The sequence below is a fragment of the Mytilus galloprovincialis genome, chromosome 12 (genome assembly GCF_965363235.1).
Source record: "Mytilus galloprovincialis chromosome 12, xbMytGall1.hap1.1, whole genome shotgun sequence".
In the NCBI taxonomy this organism is placed as follows: domain Eukaryota; kingdom Metazoa; phylum Mollusca; class Bivalvia; order Mytilida; family Mytilidae; genus Mytilus; species Mytilus galloprovincialis.
In genome coordinates, this window is record NC_134849.1 from 60,806,885 (window position 1) to 60,824,805 (window position 17,921).

At 33.8% G+C, this 17,921-nt stretch overlaps 1 protein-coding gene and 1 long non-coding RNA gene across 2 annotated transcripts in view; both read left to right on the forward strand.

Moving 5' to 3' along the window:
• LOC143054484 (uncharacterized) overlaps nucleotides 1-17,921 on the forward strand; it is a 275,789-nt gene that overhangs the window by 8,448 nt on the left and 249,420 nt on the right. The gene's annotated exons all lie outside the window — the stretch shown is intronic.
• On the forward strand, nucleotides 3,923-16,062 carry LOC143054495 (uncharacterized). Its single transcript, XR_012971702.1, has 3 exons — nucleotides 3,923-4,057; nucleotides 15,469-15,490; nucleotides 15,958-16,062. It is a non-coding gene; the product is annotated as an uncharacterized LOC143054495 (long non-coding RNA).

Sequence of the window (17,921 nt, forward strand, 5' to 3'; positions counted from 1 at the left end):
ATTACTTTTAACTCATACAGTCAAGACTGCATGAATAGTTAGTGAAGAATTTCTATTTAAATATAAATATGAGTATTTCAGTGTTAAAGATTCTTCATTACTTCATAATTATTAATTGTTATATGAATAAAAGGAGATGTGGTATGTACATCAATAAGACAACAAATCAATGGCATACTCATAGACACATACACCATTCAGTTGTTGCGACTGTTATTAGAAAGTATCAAAATAGTATAAACAATACATTGAAATACCTTTATCCTTTTTAGCTCACCTGACCTGAAAGGTCAAGTGAGCTTTTCTCATCACTTGGGGTCCGTCGTCTGTCGTCCGGCGTCCGTCGTCCTGCGTCCGTAAACTTTTACAAAAATCTTCTCTGAAACTACTGGGCCAAATTTAACCAAACTTGGCCACAATCATCCTTGGGGTATCTTGTTTAAAAACTTTGTCCGATGACCTGGCCATCAAACCAAGATGGCCGCCATGGCTAAAAATAGAACACAGGGGTAAAATGTATATTTTGACTTATATCTTTAAAACCAAGCATTTAGAGCAAATCTGACATGGGGTAAAATTGTTGATCAGGTCCAGATCTATCTGCCCTGAAATTTTCAGACGAATCGGACAACCTGTTGTTGGGTTGCTGCCCCTGAATTGGTAATTTTAAGGAAATTTTGCAGTTTTTGGTTATTATCTTGAATACTATTATAGATAGCGATAAACTAGTACTGTGAACAGCAATAATGTTCAGCAAAATAAGACCTACAAATAAGTCAACATGACCAAAATTGTCAGTCAACCCCTTAAGGAGTTATTGCCCTTTATAGTCAATTTATACAACTTTTTCGTCATTTTTTATAACTTGTACAAAAATCTTCTTCTCTAAAACTACTGGGCCAAATTCAAACTTACTTGGCCACAATCATAATTGTGGTACATGTATATAGTTTAAAAAATGTGTCCGATGACCTCACCTACCAAACAAAATGGCCGACATGGCTAAAATTAGAACATAGTGGTAAAATGCAGTTTTTGCTTTATATCTTTGAAACTAGAATATTTAGGGCAAATCTTTCAAGATTTAAATGTCCATCAGAATAAGATCTATCCCCTCACAAATTTTCAGATGAATCCTACAACCCGTTGTTGGGTTGCTGCCCTAAAATTGGTAATTTTAAGGAAATTTTGCAGTTTTTGGTTATTATCTTGAATATTATTAGCTTACCTGGTCCGAAGGGCCAAGTGAGCTTTTCCCATCACTTTGCGTCCGGCGTCGTCGATCGTCGTCCTGCGTCCGTCGTCATTAACTTTTACAAAAATCTTCTCCTCTGAAACTACTGGGCCAAATTAATCCAAACTTGGCCACAATCATCATTGGGGCATCTTGTTTAAAAAATGTGTGGCTTGACCCGGCCAACCAATCATGATGGCCGCCATGGCTAAAAATAGACCATAGGGGTAAAATGCAGTTTTTGGCTTCTAACTCAAAAACCAAAGCATTTAAAGCAAACCTGACATGGAGTAAAATTGTTTATCAGGTCAAGATCTATCTGCCCTAAAATTGTCAGATGAATCGGACAACCCGTTGTTGGGTTGCTGCCCCTGAATTGGTAATTTTAAGGAAATTTTGCTGTTTTTGGTTATTATCTTGAATATTATTAAAGATAGAGATAAACTGTACACTGCAATAATGTTCAGCAAAGTAAGATTTACAAATAAGTCAGCATGACTGAAATGGTCAATTGACCCCCTATGGAGTTATTGTCCTTTAAAGTCAATTTTTAAAAATTTTCATAAAATTTGTAAATTTTTACTAACATTTTCCACTTTAACTACTTGGCCAAGTTCATTATAGATAGAGATAATTGTAAGCAGCAAGAATGTTCAGTAAAGTAAGATGTACAAACACATCACCATCACCAAAAAACAATTTTGTCGTGAATCTATCTGCGTCCTTTGTTTAAGATTCACATATACCAAGGTGAGCGACACATGTCAGGCTCTTTAGAGCCTCTAGTTCTAAAATGCGAGTTAAGTACCTTGTGTTATATTAAGGTATATAGGTCTGTTGACCCCTTTAGGAGTTATTGCCCTTTATAGTAAATTTTTAACCATATTTTCGTAAATCTTAGTAATCTTTTACAAAAATCTTCTCCTCTGAAACTACTGGGCCAAATTAATCCAAACTTGGCCACAATCATCTTTGGGGTATCTAGTTTAAAAAATGTGTCCGGTGACTTGGCCATCCAACCATGATGGCCACCATGGCTAAAAATAGAACATAGGGGTAAAATGCAGTTTTTGGCTTATAACTAAAAAAAACAAAGCACTAAGAGCAAATCTGACATGAAGTAAAATTGTTTATCAGGTGAAGATCTATCTGCCCTGAAATTTTCAGATCAATCGGACAACCTGTTGTTGGGTTTCTAACCCTGAATTGGTAATTTTAAGGAAATTTTGCTGTTTTGGGTTACTATCTTGAATAATATCATAGATAGAGATAAAATGTAAACAGCAATAATGTTCAGCAAAGTAAGATTAACAAATAAGTCAACATGACCGAAATGGTCAGTTGACCCCTTTAGGAGTTGTTGCCCTTTATAGTCTATTTTTAACCATTTTTTGTAAGTCTTAGTAATCTTTTACAAAAATCTTCTCCTCTGAAATTACTGGTCCAAAATAATCCAAAATTGGACACAATCATCTTTGGGGTATCTAGTTTAAAAAATATGTCCGGTGACTTGGCTATCCAACCAAGATGGCCGCCACGGCTAAAAATAGAACATAGGGGTAAAATGCAGTTTTTGGCTTATAACTCAAAAACCAAAGCATTTAGAGGTTAAACTGTTTATCAGGTCAAGATCTATCTGCCCTGGAATTTTCAGATGAATTGGACAACCCGTTGTTGAGTTGCTGCCCCTGAATTGGTAATTTTAAGGAAATTTTGGCGTTTGTTGTTATTATCTTGAATATTATTATAGATAGAGATAAACTGTAAACAGCAATAATTTACAGCAAAGTAAGACCTAAAAATAAGTCAACATGACCAAAATGGTCAATTGACCCCCTAAGGAGTTATTGTCCTTTATAGACAATTTTTAACAATTTTCATAAAATTTGTAAATTTTTACTAACATTTTCCACTGAAACTACTGGGCCAAGTTCATTATAGATAGAGATAATTGTAAGCAGCAAGAATGTTCAGTACAAACACATCACCATCACCAAAACACAATTTTGTCATGAATACATCTGCGTCCTTTGTTTAATATTCACAAAGACCAAGGTGAGCGACACAGGCTCTTTAGAGCCTCTAGTTTAATTATGGTGGTCAAACAATATTTGAATACAGAAATAAACACTACTAGACAACATTTCTATGGCTCCAATAAGGGGAAAATACAAATGTATTTATTTCCTTATTTGTACGATATCACTAAAAACTATAAAATGCTGTAAAATAAATTATTCTAATTAACAGATAAAGATGGGGTATATAGATTATAATATCATAAATGGAAGAAAAAACCTCCGGAATGGAAATAAATCAGCAAAAGTTAGAGTATAGAGAATTATGGGGTGTTTATATGTAAAGAACTGGGGATAATGTTTCCTTAATAAATAGTTAAAAATCGAGAACCCCAAAATCCTAATTATGTAGACATAAGTATGCATTTACCAATCTTCCAACTGCAAAGAAAATTATGAAGATCAAATGGTGACAGATGGAGCTTTTATTCATATGCTTTAAAAAACGAAGTTAAAAGCCTATTACAAGTCTTCAGAAAATATTGAAAAATAATCTTAATGTTTTCTCGTGACTTTTATTTAATGAATAAAAATGATATCGTTAGCCTCTGTGAAAAATAAAATAAAACACCACTCAGCTGTTTCTAGTCTTACTTATTGTATGATACATGTTACAAAAGTCTTCATTGTAATAATCAGATGAAAGCAATATAAAGATGTGTATGTATTTCAGGGTAAGACTCCATATGATTTAGCAGCATCAATGAAACAGGGGCAGTATAAAGAAGTGATGGAATACTTAAAGGTACATATACTTTTGATTTACATATGCTAACACTTAAAATAAATCTGGTACTAAACACAGTTTGTTAGGTAGATGATACCGGCACTTACTAGTAGTGGTACTAAGCACTATTTGTTAGGTAGATGATACACTTACTAGTAGTGGTACTAAACACTATTTGTTAGATAGATGATACCCTTACCAGTAGTGGTACTAAACAATGTCTGTTAGGTAGATGATACCATTACCGGCAGGGGTACCAAATACAGTCTGTTAGGTAGATGATACCCTTACAAGCAGTTGTACTAAACACTGTTTGTTAGGTACATGATACTCTTACCAGTAGTGGTACTAAGCACTGTCTGTTAGGTATATGATACTCTTACCAGTAGTGGTACTAAACACTATCTGTTAGGTAGATGATACCATTACCAGCAGTAGTACTAAACACTGTATGTTAGTTAGATTATACCCTCACCAGCAGTGATACTAACCACTGTCTGTTAGGTAGATGATACCATTACCAGTAGTGGTACTAAACACTGTCTGTTAGGTAAATGATACCATTACCAGCAGTGGTACTAAACAATGTCTGTTAGTTAGATTATACCCTCACCAGCAGTGATACTAACCACTGTCTGTTAGGTAAATGATACCATTACCAGCAGTGGTACTAAACAATGTCTGTTAGTTAGATTATATCCTCACCAGCAGTGATACTAACCACTGTCTGTTAGGTAGATGATACCATTACCAGTAGTGGTACTAAACACTGTCTGTTAGGTAAATGATACCATATATCAGCAGTAGTACTAAACACTGTATGTTAGGTAAATGATACTGTTAGGTTATTTTCGCAGGGTGTTTATTATACCCCCGCTTTAAAAAAGGGGGGGTATACTGTTTTATCTCTGTCTGTCCTTCCGTCAGTCCGTCAATCTGTCAGTCTGTCATTCCGTCAGTCAGTCCGTCCGTCCCATGAATATTTTTCGTCGCATTTTTCTCAGGAACTACAATACAAGGATTTCTGAAAGGACAAGGTATGATATGGACTATTTTTGGCCCCCTCTCCAAATAAGTTTAAATTGATATCAATGATAGTCTTAGTGTAGACACTTGAAAAAATAGTGATTTTATTGTGTTCCGGTGAAAGGAAGGTTGCCTAGCAACGGTTTTTATTAAGAATGAAAATTATCACATATTAATTGTTTTATCAGTAAAAATTTAATATTTGCACATGATATTGTTTGTCCAAGAAGAACTTGAAGTACCCTTTGATTTTGTTTATTATATGCTTAAAATCAACCTTGGCAACAGAAATGTTGCCTAGCAACGGTTAAAAAATTGGTGCTTGCCCCTCTTAAGTATGAATTAAGCTGTTGTTTGAAGATTTTTCTTTCCATTTGGTGTTTCATTCCAATATTTTTCATATAACCTTTTTTTATTCTTTACAAATTCCGTATTGAGCATAGCAACACAAGTGTTGTTTAGCAACAGCAAAACATGTTTGAATTAAAGCCAACTACAAATCAATAAGTCATTTTATTGAACAAATTAAATTGAATGCAATGCAGATTGTCTGTTTGTGAACATGTTTAGTTAGAAATGAAAACTTAGTTCAATTGTAGGTCACTACACGCTGATCAACAACTAAGTTACATAACAAGTGCATATCAACCATGCAAAAATAGGTTCTTTATATTTTTTGAAGTATGAGCTTAGTTATTTTTTAAGAATATACTTCCTAAATACGGTGTTACACTATAATATAAACATCTAGATTATCATCATTTTTGGGACGAATTCTATATCGAGTAAAGAATCCCACATCTTGTTAAACAACATCAAACATTTTTTTTAAATTGTAGACCACTGCAAAATATTTGTTTCAATGTGAAAGTCTTTTCATGAAAACAAGAATATATAGGATTTAATAATTTGAGATGAGTTTGAACAGCTTTTAAAGATACTTAACAGTTAATGGAACGAAAGAGACGTGACTTGTACCACTTACAGACATTGTGTGGAATAAAATGTCTAATCCAGGCAATTACGATTTAATATGATGTAGGGGTTGGAATGTGTCCTCTGCATGGGTACAAAACCTATGGTGAATTAGAAACGACTTATCAAGGGAAAAAAAAAGGGGGGTGTATAAATCATTTTTGGAGTTATTAATGAGGCATTAATTGACCTAAGAAATTAAGCCTATTGTGAAGTAAAGAAACTGGCATAGCCTGTAAGAACATATATGGTTTAAGGGTTGGACAATCATTTAACCATGAAAGTTAAAGGTCAATTAATTGGACCTTGAGATCAACGGTAAATGTCATAATGATATTAAAATAGAGAATGGAAATGGAAATGTATCAAAGAATGTATCAAAGAGACAACAACTCGACCATAGAAAAAACAACAGCAGAAGGTCACCAACAGGTCTTCAATGTAACGAGAAATTCCCGCACCCGGAGTCGTCCTTCAGCTGGCCCCTAAACAAATATATACTAGTTCAGTGATGTAAACGCCATACCTACTTTCCAAATTGTACACAAGAAACTAAAATTAAAATAATACAAGTATAACAAATACCAGAGGCTCCTGACATGGGACAGGCGCGAAAATGCGGCGGGGTTAAACATGTTTATGAGATATCAACCCTCCCCTATACCTCTAGCCAATGTAGAAAAGTAAACGCATAACAATACGTACATTTAAGATTCAATTCAAGACAAGTCCGAGTCTGATGTCAGAAGATGTAACCAAAGAAAATATACAAAATTAGACTGTTATGATATTTGAGTCATGGCTTATGCCAAATATCATAAGTCAATGTATAAAAACTAAATAATTGTAGAACGGGACAGTGTATATGAGAATAAAATTCCAAAAAAGAAGAAGAATAGTTATGTTTTTGAAGTATACTGATATTTCTATATGAAGATAACTTCAAATACAAAACATTCCTAAGCTTGAAAACATGTTTGTTTGAAAATAATCATCTGTAAAGTTATATTAAAGGGTGCTTGAAATTTCCTGACGTTTTGTCAATGGGGGGGGGGGGGGGGGGGAGGGGGGGCAAATATTCGCCGTTTTTACACATCTATTTAAAACCAATTTAAACAAGAAGTAATTGTAACAGGATGCTGTTACGAAGTCTCCCAAACAAAGCTCCGATAACTCGCCATTCATATGGTCCCATGTTCATTTGATATGATTTTTTGTCCCATTCAAGAATTTATATGGCTTACTGGTGGGGATATCCACCATTTACAAGTATTCAAACAGGAGGGGGTGGTGGTGACCCCCAGGGACTTTACCTACATTTCATTTGATTTGTTTTATTGTCCCATACAAGAATATATATGGTTTAGGGGTGGGGATGTTGACCATTAACCAGTTTTCAAACAAGAGTGGGGTGGGGTGACCCCCTAGGGACTTCCCTTTTATTTCATTTTATTTGTTTTATTGTCCTCTACAAGAATATATATGGTTTAGGGGTGGACATGTTAACCGTTTACAAGTTTTCAAACAAGAGGGGGTGGGATGACCCCCTCAGGACTTCCCTTTTATCTCATTTTATTTATTTTATCGTCCCATTCAAGAATATATATGGTTTAGGGGTGGGGATCTGGACCGTTTACAAGTTTAAAGCATATTCTCGAATTGAAGGGGGTACGGATGACCCCCCAGGGACTCCCCCTATATTTCATGTGATTTGTTTTATTGTCCTTTAATCATTCCTGAAGACTGCATTTATCTATCACTTACAGTTTTCAAGTTGTATTCATTTGAAAAGTTTAGAAAATAAAATCCCATAGGGTTCTATAGTAAACCCCTCCCTTCTTTCTGCCCCCCAAAAATACCCCTTAATAGACCCCAATGAACCTTCTTTCTGCCCCCCAAAATACCCCTTAATAGACCCCAATGCACAAACGAAAGATTGATGGCTCACCTAGACATATTAGTCTACCATTCTATGAAACCCTAAGTTAATCTGACCAGGGGTTTTGGAGAAACGCTGCGGACAAGTTCATTTTTTAATGTGGCGGAAGAAAAAGAAAAAGAAGAAGAATAATAAAAATAATAAGAACTGAGCAAAAACAATAAGTCTCCAAACTTTGTTTGGGAGACTTAAATATTAAATAAATATCAAATAAATGCAGCTTTTTATAATATTTATCAAATAAATTTCATTATAGATGAACAGCAGACATTTCAAAGGTGTAGAAAAACAGAAATTTAGGCCAATCAGTCAAAAAATTACTAAGAAAAAAATCTTTGAAAATCTTTTGCAGTTAGTGCCGTAATTTTGTTAAAGTTTTAAAAATAATCATATTTGTTATAAAATTATAATTTATCGGCATATTTTCTTCCATTTCAGCCATCCTTTGAAGTGTTTATACCTCAAAATCATAAAACGGCGAAATTGTGTCCCCGGCGAATATGGGCCTCCCACTCTATGTTGCAAAAGTTATTTCTTTTGGGTGGATGTGTATGTTTAAGCGCGTATTCATATAAGATGGATTCTTACAGTATGCACCCTTTTATTAATTCATTGTACAATTTAATAAATATGATAAATGAATTAAAACGCCTGATATCGTGGGTTCTGACACCGGCCTGGTCAAACTTAAGACTTAAAAATTGGTATTTGCTGATTTCCGTTAATCAATTGGCATTAAGGGGTAAGAACAAAAACTAGTTGGATCGGAGTGTCAAGTTAGGGTTATATGTCTTCCAACGGACTGTAACCTTTTAAGGTATAGCACAATAAAAATTAATGAAACAAACAACCCATGCAGCAACATGATGTCCAAAAGTTAGCACTTTGTGTAAACATGAATTATTATTGAAATAGTAACTTTTATGAATTAACTGTTAACAAAACTGTATATTGTTCGCAAAAACTACGGATAATATATTCAGGAATAAATAACCTTTATTCACAAAAAAAAATCGGAATTTTGAGCCTTTTTAATATGGTCATTTGACATTTTTTATTCGACCGTCACTGATGAGTCTTTTGTATGCGAAACACACGTCTTACAAGCAAGATATCTTTATTTATGATGCGTTTTATTCCTTTCATATTCAATACTTATTTTATTTTCTTTGACGTGTAAATATCTGATTAAAAAATAAAAGAAGCTTTTATTCTTTTGAATATGTTTAAATTCATTATACATGTAGTGCTGTTATTTTAGAAGATATATGATTGATTGAATGTTGTTTTCTGACCGTCCAGTGACAAATACTTTATGCATGCAAATTTAAACGGAAAGATATGAAGAGAATAATTTGCAAACAAGAAATACGAAGTAGCACGCGTTGTCGTCAAGATAGAACAACGGGAAGGCAGGTGACAATTACAAATAATAAGTCCAATAAATTCAACACCATGACCAAAAAAAAATAACTCAAGATACATAATTTAGATCATAAAAGTGTTGGATAGTTTTGTTTAATCTTGATTATTGTTACACTTACACAATTAACTAATTAAAATTGTCACATGGTGTCTACTTATGTGATATGAATAACAATGTCTGTTATTATTCACAGTTCTGTAGTTTATTTTCGCAATCTGTATTTTTATTAAATGATTGTCTAAAATGTTAACTTGGCATGCCATACTTGGTAGAAATGCGGACGTGAAAGAAAGCACCTTTCACAAAAGTGTCAATGGAGATTAAAACATTCCAGGGCGACGATTTTGTCAATTATGAAACAAAATACGTATATGCACTTTTTTAGTATGAACCAGTTATTATATTCATTCACAATTACGTTCCCAGTATTTCTCTGAAGTTTATCACAGTTCCGTCTAATTTTGGGTCAAATTTCGACGGTCTGCTAAAATGTCACTTTAAATTCAAGAATAATGAGTAAAGGAATATCCTGTTTTCCTGTCTCAAATATGTTTATTTTTCGTCCTAAAGAAACTAGCCATTAGCGTACTAGCAAGAATACATTTCCGTCGTCGGATCTAGTAAATACCGGAAATCATCTCCGGTCCGCAGTTCGGTTAAAAATTTCGATGATTAATTGAAAACAACGACGATTTTTTGTCACTTTTTTGAATTTTTAACTATGAGCGTACTTACGACCCACTAAAATATTTGAACTGCATCAACATTTATGTTCAAGGTATGCCTGGTAGAAATATGATCGTGGGTCGTAGGTACGCTCATAGTTTAAAATGCAGAAAAAGGTTTGGAAACTGCCATTTTTCTGCCTTTTTCCAGAAGCTTGAGGTCTTTACAGCAACAGAGCATGAATAATATCAACGGAAGTTGAAAAATCTATTGATGTTTACAAAAATATAGGTTTTAAACTTTAAAAATAATGTATTATATTTAATAGCAAGTCACTTTTAATTTGAACGAAATTAGGGGGCCGTTCTCTGATGCTTATCGTACCTTGTCCTTTGGTTTCAGGGTTTATCTAAGTCAGCTATACCGTGTGATGCGTTTCTAGATTGATCACTCGACAACTTCCTGTTTTCCGAACACTTGTATGATTTTACACATGATAACCAAGTTGAAAATTTTCGTCACATTTTTCTCAGGAACTACAATACAAGGATTTCTGAAATTTGGTTTCAGGATTTATATAAGTCAGCTATACCGTGTGATGCGTTTTCAGATTCATCACTCGACAACTTCCTGTTTACCGAACACTTGCATATTTTACACTATTAATATTATCCACTTGCGGCGGGGGTATCATCAGTGAGCAGTAGCTCGCAGTTTCACTTGTTTTCGCTTATTTTGGCGGATAAATGAAAATAGCGGAAAATGTATGCATCCATTTGTTTATTTTAAATAGTTAAAATGTCAGCAGGTTAATAACGATACTATGGTAGTTTTAACAACATAAATGCAAATGGTCATTGTACTCGCTTGTATTTTAAAAAATGATGTTTTGAGGTCTTAAACTGTATATTGTATTGATAAGTGTCAAAATATTTAATTGTTAGATACTCAGTTGGGTATGTGTGTCCCCTGCTCAATGTGTTGCAGGTGACATGGAAATACTGGCGTCTGTCTGTCCTTCTGGTCTTTTAGTTTAGCAGTTTCACAGGTACAATTCTTGCCAGATTTTTGGGATACGATTGCTTTCAAGCAATCTGTAGACTTTTACCGTTGACTCAGGGCTGCATTCCCTCACGTCAACCGTTTTATTCTAAACATTCAGCAACATCTCAGATTCTTATGATTGTCTTGCTTTAAAAGGTAAAAACAAGCAAAAGGATTGAACATAAACAACTTTCCTGTAATGTTCTTCTCATAATCTTCATGTTTGATATTTCCCTTGACTTATATGCGTGTTTTTAACAACATGGAAAATCAAATTAAGCAGTATTTATATTTAGTGTTTTTATAAATTTAGAAACACGTCAGAGGGAATTCCCCAGTTTTGATAAATGCGAGAGTTCTCTGAATTCCGATAATTCTATTTCTGTCATATAAGAACTGAAGTGGAGTTTTTCTATATTTTACTGTTATGAAACTGATATTTGATACTATACTCTCATAAAGAAATGGAGAACCATTCATCATATCATTTAATATACGTTTTTGTTCCAAATCGCAAGTCGCGGGTTTATTTATGTATTAATGTGCATGCGTATAGTTTTCGTGATTTCAAGGGGTATCAGATTGAGTGGTTGCTCTGGATTCCCTGCTTCATTGATTAATTTGAAACTCATTGGATTATTTCTATGTCTGTCTGCTATTGAGGGTTATTGTTGTTGCATAATTTTAAATCGTATGCATCATTTAAATTATAAAAATAAATGTCCACATCGTAACGGGTTTACCTTTAACACCCCTTCAGCCGAAATGGAGTCCTCCATATTATTGTTTCGAGTTGTCTCCCTTCCGGAAGTATTTTCGTTAGATGTCGATAAACGTCGTATTATATTAAGAACGATCTCAATTTAAACAGAGGAGTGTGTACGGAAAGGAGTCATGCCCACTGACCCAAAGGAAATTAATATTTAAAGAGTTAGAAATGGGGTTCCTTCTAGAATTAACGGTGATAAGATACGAAGTGAAATCCCTTCTCTCATTCTCAGTGACTGCTGTGGAAAGTAAACTTGGAATTGATAGTACAAAAATAAAACACAATAAGTACGTTGCTCATACACTTGTATGGTATTGTATCCGGGATTGGCCATTATTAAAGTTGAGTGACTATTCCGATTATTACATTTTGCATGTGCAGTTGAATTAGTTTTGCAAAAAAATAATGCTATCCAGCTGTACCAGGGCTGCCAAAAAATGCGTGAGACTCACGCATGTTCATGCTTTTTTGCGGCAGTATCCTTGGATCTATATTTTCCCTCTTTGATCTTTTAAATTTTGGCCAAATCTCACGCATTTGCTTAATGAAAAGTTGGCAGAACTGCTATACATGTGTCAATGAAAACTATGGCAATCGTATCCCTCAGAGCATTCTGCTCTTTGATTATTAAACTTCTTCTATAGCATGTATAGGTTAATATCAGCAATATCTCAGACAAGTTCTATAATGGTGTCTGACCAACTTTTTTAAAAGAGTTAAATGCCCCTTGGATATATTAAATTTATGGTAAATGGCATCGTTAACGCTCTCACGGGTATAATTCTTGCCTGATTTTTATAAAACTTATACTTTAGTTTAAAATCAACAATATCTTGGACAAGTTCTATAATGGTGGCCAATTGACTTTTAGCTCACCTGGCCCGAAGGGCCAAGTGAGCTTTTCCCATCACTTGGCGTCCGGCGTCGTCCGTCGTACAGCGTTAACTTTTACAAAAATCTTATCTTCTGAAACTACAGGGCCAAATTTAACCAAACTTGGCCACAATCATCATTGGGGTATCTAGTTTAAAAAATGTGTCCAGTGACCCGGTCAACCAACCAAGATGGCTGCCATGGCTAAAAATAGAACATAGGGGTAAAATGTGGTTTTTGGCTTATAACTCAAAAACCAAAGCATTTAGAGCAAATCTGACAGGGGTTAAATTGTTCATCAGCTCAAGATCTATCTGCCCTGAAACTTTCAGATGAATTGGACAACCCATTGTTGGGTTGCTGCCCCTGAATTGGTAATTTTAAGGAAATTTTACAGTTTTTGGTTATTATCTTGAATATTATTATAGATAGAGATAAACTGTAAACAGCAATAATGTTCAGCAAAGTAAGATTTACAAATAAGTCAACATGACCAAAATGGTCAGTTGACCCCTTTAGAAGTTATTGCCCTTTATAGTCAATTTTTAACCATTTTTCGTAAATCTTAGTAATCTTTTACAAAAATCTTCTCCTCTGAAACTACTGGGCCAAATTAATCCAAACTTGGCAACAATCATCTGTGGGGTATCTAGTTTAAAAAATGTGTCCGGTGACCTGGCCATCCAACCAAGATGGCTGCCACGACTAAAAATAAAACATAGGGGTAAAATGCAGTTTTTGGCTTATCACTCAAAAACCAAAGCATTTAGAGCAAATCTGACATGGGGTTAATTTGTTAATCAGGTCAAGATCTATCTGCCCTGAAATTTTCAGATGAATTGGACAACCCATTGTCAGGTTGCTGCCCCTGAATTGTTAATTTTAAGGAAATTTTGCTGTTTTTGGTTATTATCTTGAATATTATTATAGATAGAGATAAGCTGTAAACAGCAATGATGTTCAGCAAAGTAAGATTTACAAGTAAGTCAACATGATTGAAATGGTCAATTGGCCCCCTAAGGAGTTGTTGTCCTTTATAGTCAATTTTTAACAATTGAAAACTGAAACTACTGGGCCAATCATTATAGATAGAGATTATTGTAAGCAGCAAGAATGTTCAGTAAAGTAAGATCTACAAACACATCGCCATCACCAAAACACAATTTTGTCATGAATCCATCTGTGTCCTTTGTTGAATATTCACATAGACCAAGGTGAGCGACACATGCTCTTTAGAGCCTCTAGTTTAAAAGAATAATGCCCCTTGGAAATATCAAATTTATGGAAAATGGCTTCGTTAGCGCTCTCACAGGTATAATTCTTGTAAGATTTTTATAAAACTTATACTATAGTGAACTATCAGCAATATCTCGGACACATTCTATAATGGTGGACGATCGACTTTAAAAAAAAGAGTTTTAGAAATATAAAATATGTGCAACACGGAGGACATTGTAACTCTGTTCTTTTATATCTTTATTAATTAGTGTCAAAGTTATAAATAATTTTACAACCTGATTAGTATATCAAACGTCTGCTCAATTTCGTAACTAATCAATTGTAGTTTGTACATCTGTTACAAGATCGAAAATACTGTTTACTTTCACTGCTGGTATTCTATTGATTACCAGCAGTGAAAGTAAACACTGTTCCATATAGCGGGTATAATACTTATTGGCTCTTGAATTTGAGAATTATTTGAACATCATAAATGACCGAGATATATATATACACTTTGTAAATTCCGAACATCAAATCATTCACTGCCAATAGAAAAGTGGAGATGGCATAACATTGACAGAAGTGATAGAAAATGTCCAATATGTACGAAAAGCAATATCGGAGACGAATATAACTATATTTTTGTTTGCCCAGCTTTACAAGATGAAAAAAGAAGATTTATTCCAAATGAACTAATACTCAGACACAACATTATCAAATTTAACACACTGTTGATTCAAAACAACCAAAGTCAATAAGAAACCTCTGCAATTTTATATGATGTATTAATACTAAGCTTACTCCTTCTTACAAGCATAATCTATTTATCATACTTATACACAAAAAGTATTTCTTTGTACAATTGTAGCTTTCACCTTTGACTGTATAAGTTTATATATATTTTTTCCAGTCAGCAGGTCAATAATGATCAATGGTCGTTAGCACAACATATAGGCAAATGGGCATTGTACTCGCTTGTATTTTATAAAATGAGGTTGTGAGGTCTACTTAAACTGTATACCCTTATTGGTTAGTGTCTATGATATAATGTGGCCCCGTCCCCTTAGTCATGATCTACATTGATCTAGTGGATGTCAAACTTCTGTCAGTTTTTTTGGCAAACTAATGTTGTTCTTTTTGTGTACTTTGGCTTCCTCACCTAATAAAAGTTGGCATGCAAGAATTAGCCAGTAGTTATACAGAAAGTAGCATTTAACACGAAAATTCAATCAATTACAATCAATTTGTTTTCCATAATTGGTTATGCAGACTATGTTTTATGGTTTTATATTTTATATCTAACATTTCTACTTATGGTAAATGGCATCGTTAACGCTCTCACGGGTATAATTCTTGCCTGATTTTTATAAAACTTATACTTTAGTTTAAAATCAACAATATCTTGGACAAGTTCTATAATGGTGGCCAATTGACTTTTAGCTCACCTAAGTTTTCTAATATACTTACAATATTTACTCCTTATTTTTCAGACTGCTGTACTAAGGATTCAAGGTATTTATTTTATGTTAATACAAGTATTAGACTTGAAACGATCGATACAAAGATAAGGATTTCACTAAAATTGTTCTAAAATTTTGTCAAACACTATCGTGTTACGATTAACAACTGTCTATTTGTTACACATTTTATTTCATTACCGTTCCGGAACCATTCCCTGTTTAGATATTAATTTGATTATTGGGACGCTTGAACTTTGGTTATAATTTTGTAACAATAAGCAATCATACATGTCGTAGGCATCCTACTTTTTGTTCCCTGTTTAAAATCCACAGTAAGTCCTCAAGCACGGATCAAAAACTTTCAACTCAAGACAGTCCCGCTTTATAAGCATTTGAGCATATTAACTTTACTTTCAACAAAATGTTTGATAGTTCCCTACATTGATAACATTTAATTTCAAATAAATAAAAAAATAATGTTCTAATTAATGAAAATAGCTCTTTATCATATCTTTGTAGATAATAAAGTTCCAACTGAAATAGAATTAATGGCTGACAAAAGATCTGTTCCTTTGTACCTCAAACTACTCGAGTCAGGATCTGAGAAAAAAAGAGACATACGTTTAGTAATAGTTGGGAAGAAAGGTGCGGGTAAGACCTCATTGGTAAACAGGCTATTCAAAGAAGGAAAGAAAGATGGTGGACCCACATCCTTTTTTAAAAGATTGTTTGGAAGAAATAATACAGATGTCACAAGCACGAATGGAATAGAAATTCATGTGATAAAATGTAAAGCACAATTTGGTGATAGCATTTGGAATAAATTAGAAGGTATGGCATGTATGGTACAAAACATTTAACATGTTTTACCTCTATGACTTCATTTTCTCAGACAGGTTTACATGTATGAATTAGCCATTATATCATTTTAAAGACCAGAGCTGTTTTGATATATATAATTAATTAACACATATGGATGTAAATTTTCAACCTGAATCAAAATGAAGACTAATTTCAAGTTCAGATTTATTAAGTCACCATGTCTATTTGAAAATGCTTAAAATGTAAGCACTACCCACCGTCCATTATTGGTTGATAAAAGTAGATTACTCATTTAAAACTTTTTGCATCTCATTTTCAAATTTTGGCCGATTTTAGGAAACCGCTTTTGTGGTCTCATAGAGCTTGTTCGAACTGTAATAGGCTCGAACACTGGCCTCATCAAATCAAAGACTTCAAAATTTGTATTTGCTGTTTCTCTGATATGCATAGAGCATTAAGAAGTAAGAGCAAAGACTCCTCAACTCGGGAGTTCAAATAATGTAGGATAACACGTCTTCCTGTGCATCTTGTGAACTAACATGTTTACAAACAAGACCACCTTAAGTGAGCAATGATAATCAACATGTCAAAAATACGAATGCGGTATGTTTGAAAACAACAACACCCCATTAAGAAAAAAAACGTTCTGTCAAAAAGAAATTATAGCTACATGTAACAGTACTGTATAATTTGTTTTTTAAATGACAAAGAGATGTCCAGCATGTGAAGTGAAAGTGGGACACTATAACATCAATGACGTCTGTAGCTTAATGCAATGACTATAACTAAAAAGAGGTGGTATGAGTGCCAGTGACCCAACTCTCCATCCAAGTCACAATGTATAAAAAGTAAACAACTATAGGTCAAAGTAGCCATCTTGACTAGCTTGCTTTCTAAATGCTGGCATATTGATATCAATGAGTAAAACAAATATAGTACAATGTATCTATCAAAGCAAAAGTGCCAGACTTTCGAAAAGGAAAAAAAGTAAACATCTGAATAAAGCCTGTGTTAGATGTATGATGTGTGCTGTAATTCTGTATATGTCTATTATTAATACACTCTTTGTTAATGAACGATTTTTATTCCGCAAACATACTGTATATTATCTTATATGAATTTACATAAATTAATTGGAATTGGTCGCTAGGTTGAGTCTGGTTGTGAACAATCCGGCTCAGCATATTCCTCTAGTACAAAGAAGGATCATTAGTCTCATTGAATTTAACACGTTCTCCTCCTAATCATGCATTTAATTCACTGCTGTATGTTAAGCAGCCATCAATCATCATTACCATTCAATTTAAGCCTTTTGTTTTGCCTTGAGACGAAAGTTGCAGATACCAATGATAGTCTTGCATCAGATTTCTTAGTTTCTGTATTTTTTAATTTTTATACTTCGCGAGCGCTCAGTGTAAAATATAGACAAATAAAATGCCTACCCATTTTAAAATAACATAGAGCATGACATGAAGGAATCATTTCTTAAACTATATCTGGTATGTTGAAAAATTGTGTGTGCATGTCTGTTTGGAAGCCTTCCTCTGACCTTGAACTTATTATGGTTTATAGTTCAATGTTATTTATTGTCGTACCGATTCAAATCAAATTCTCATATTGGCTTTGTAAAAAACAAAAAGGTATATCCAAATTATAAAAAG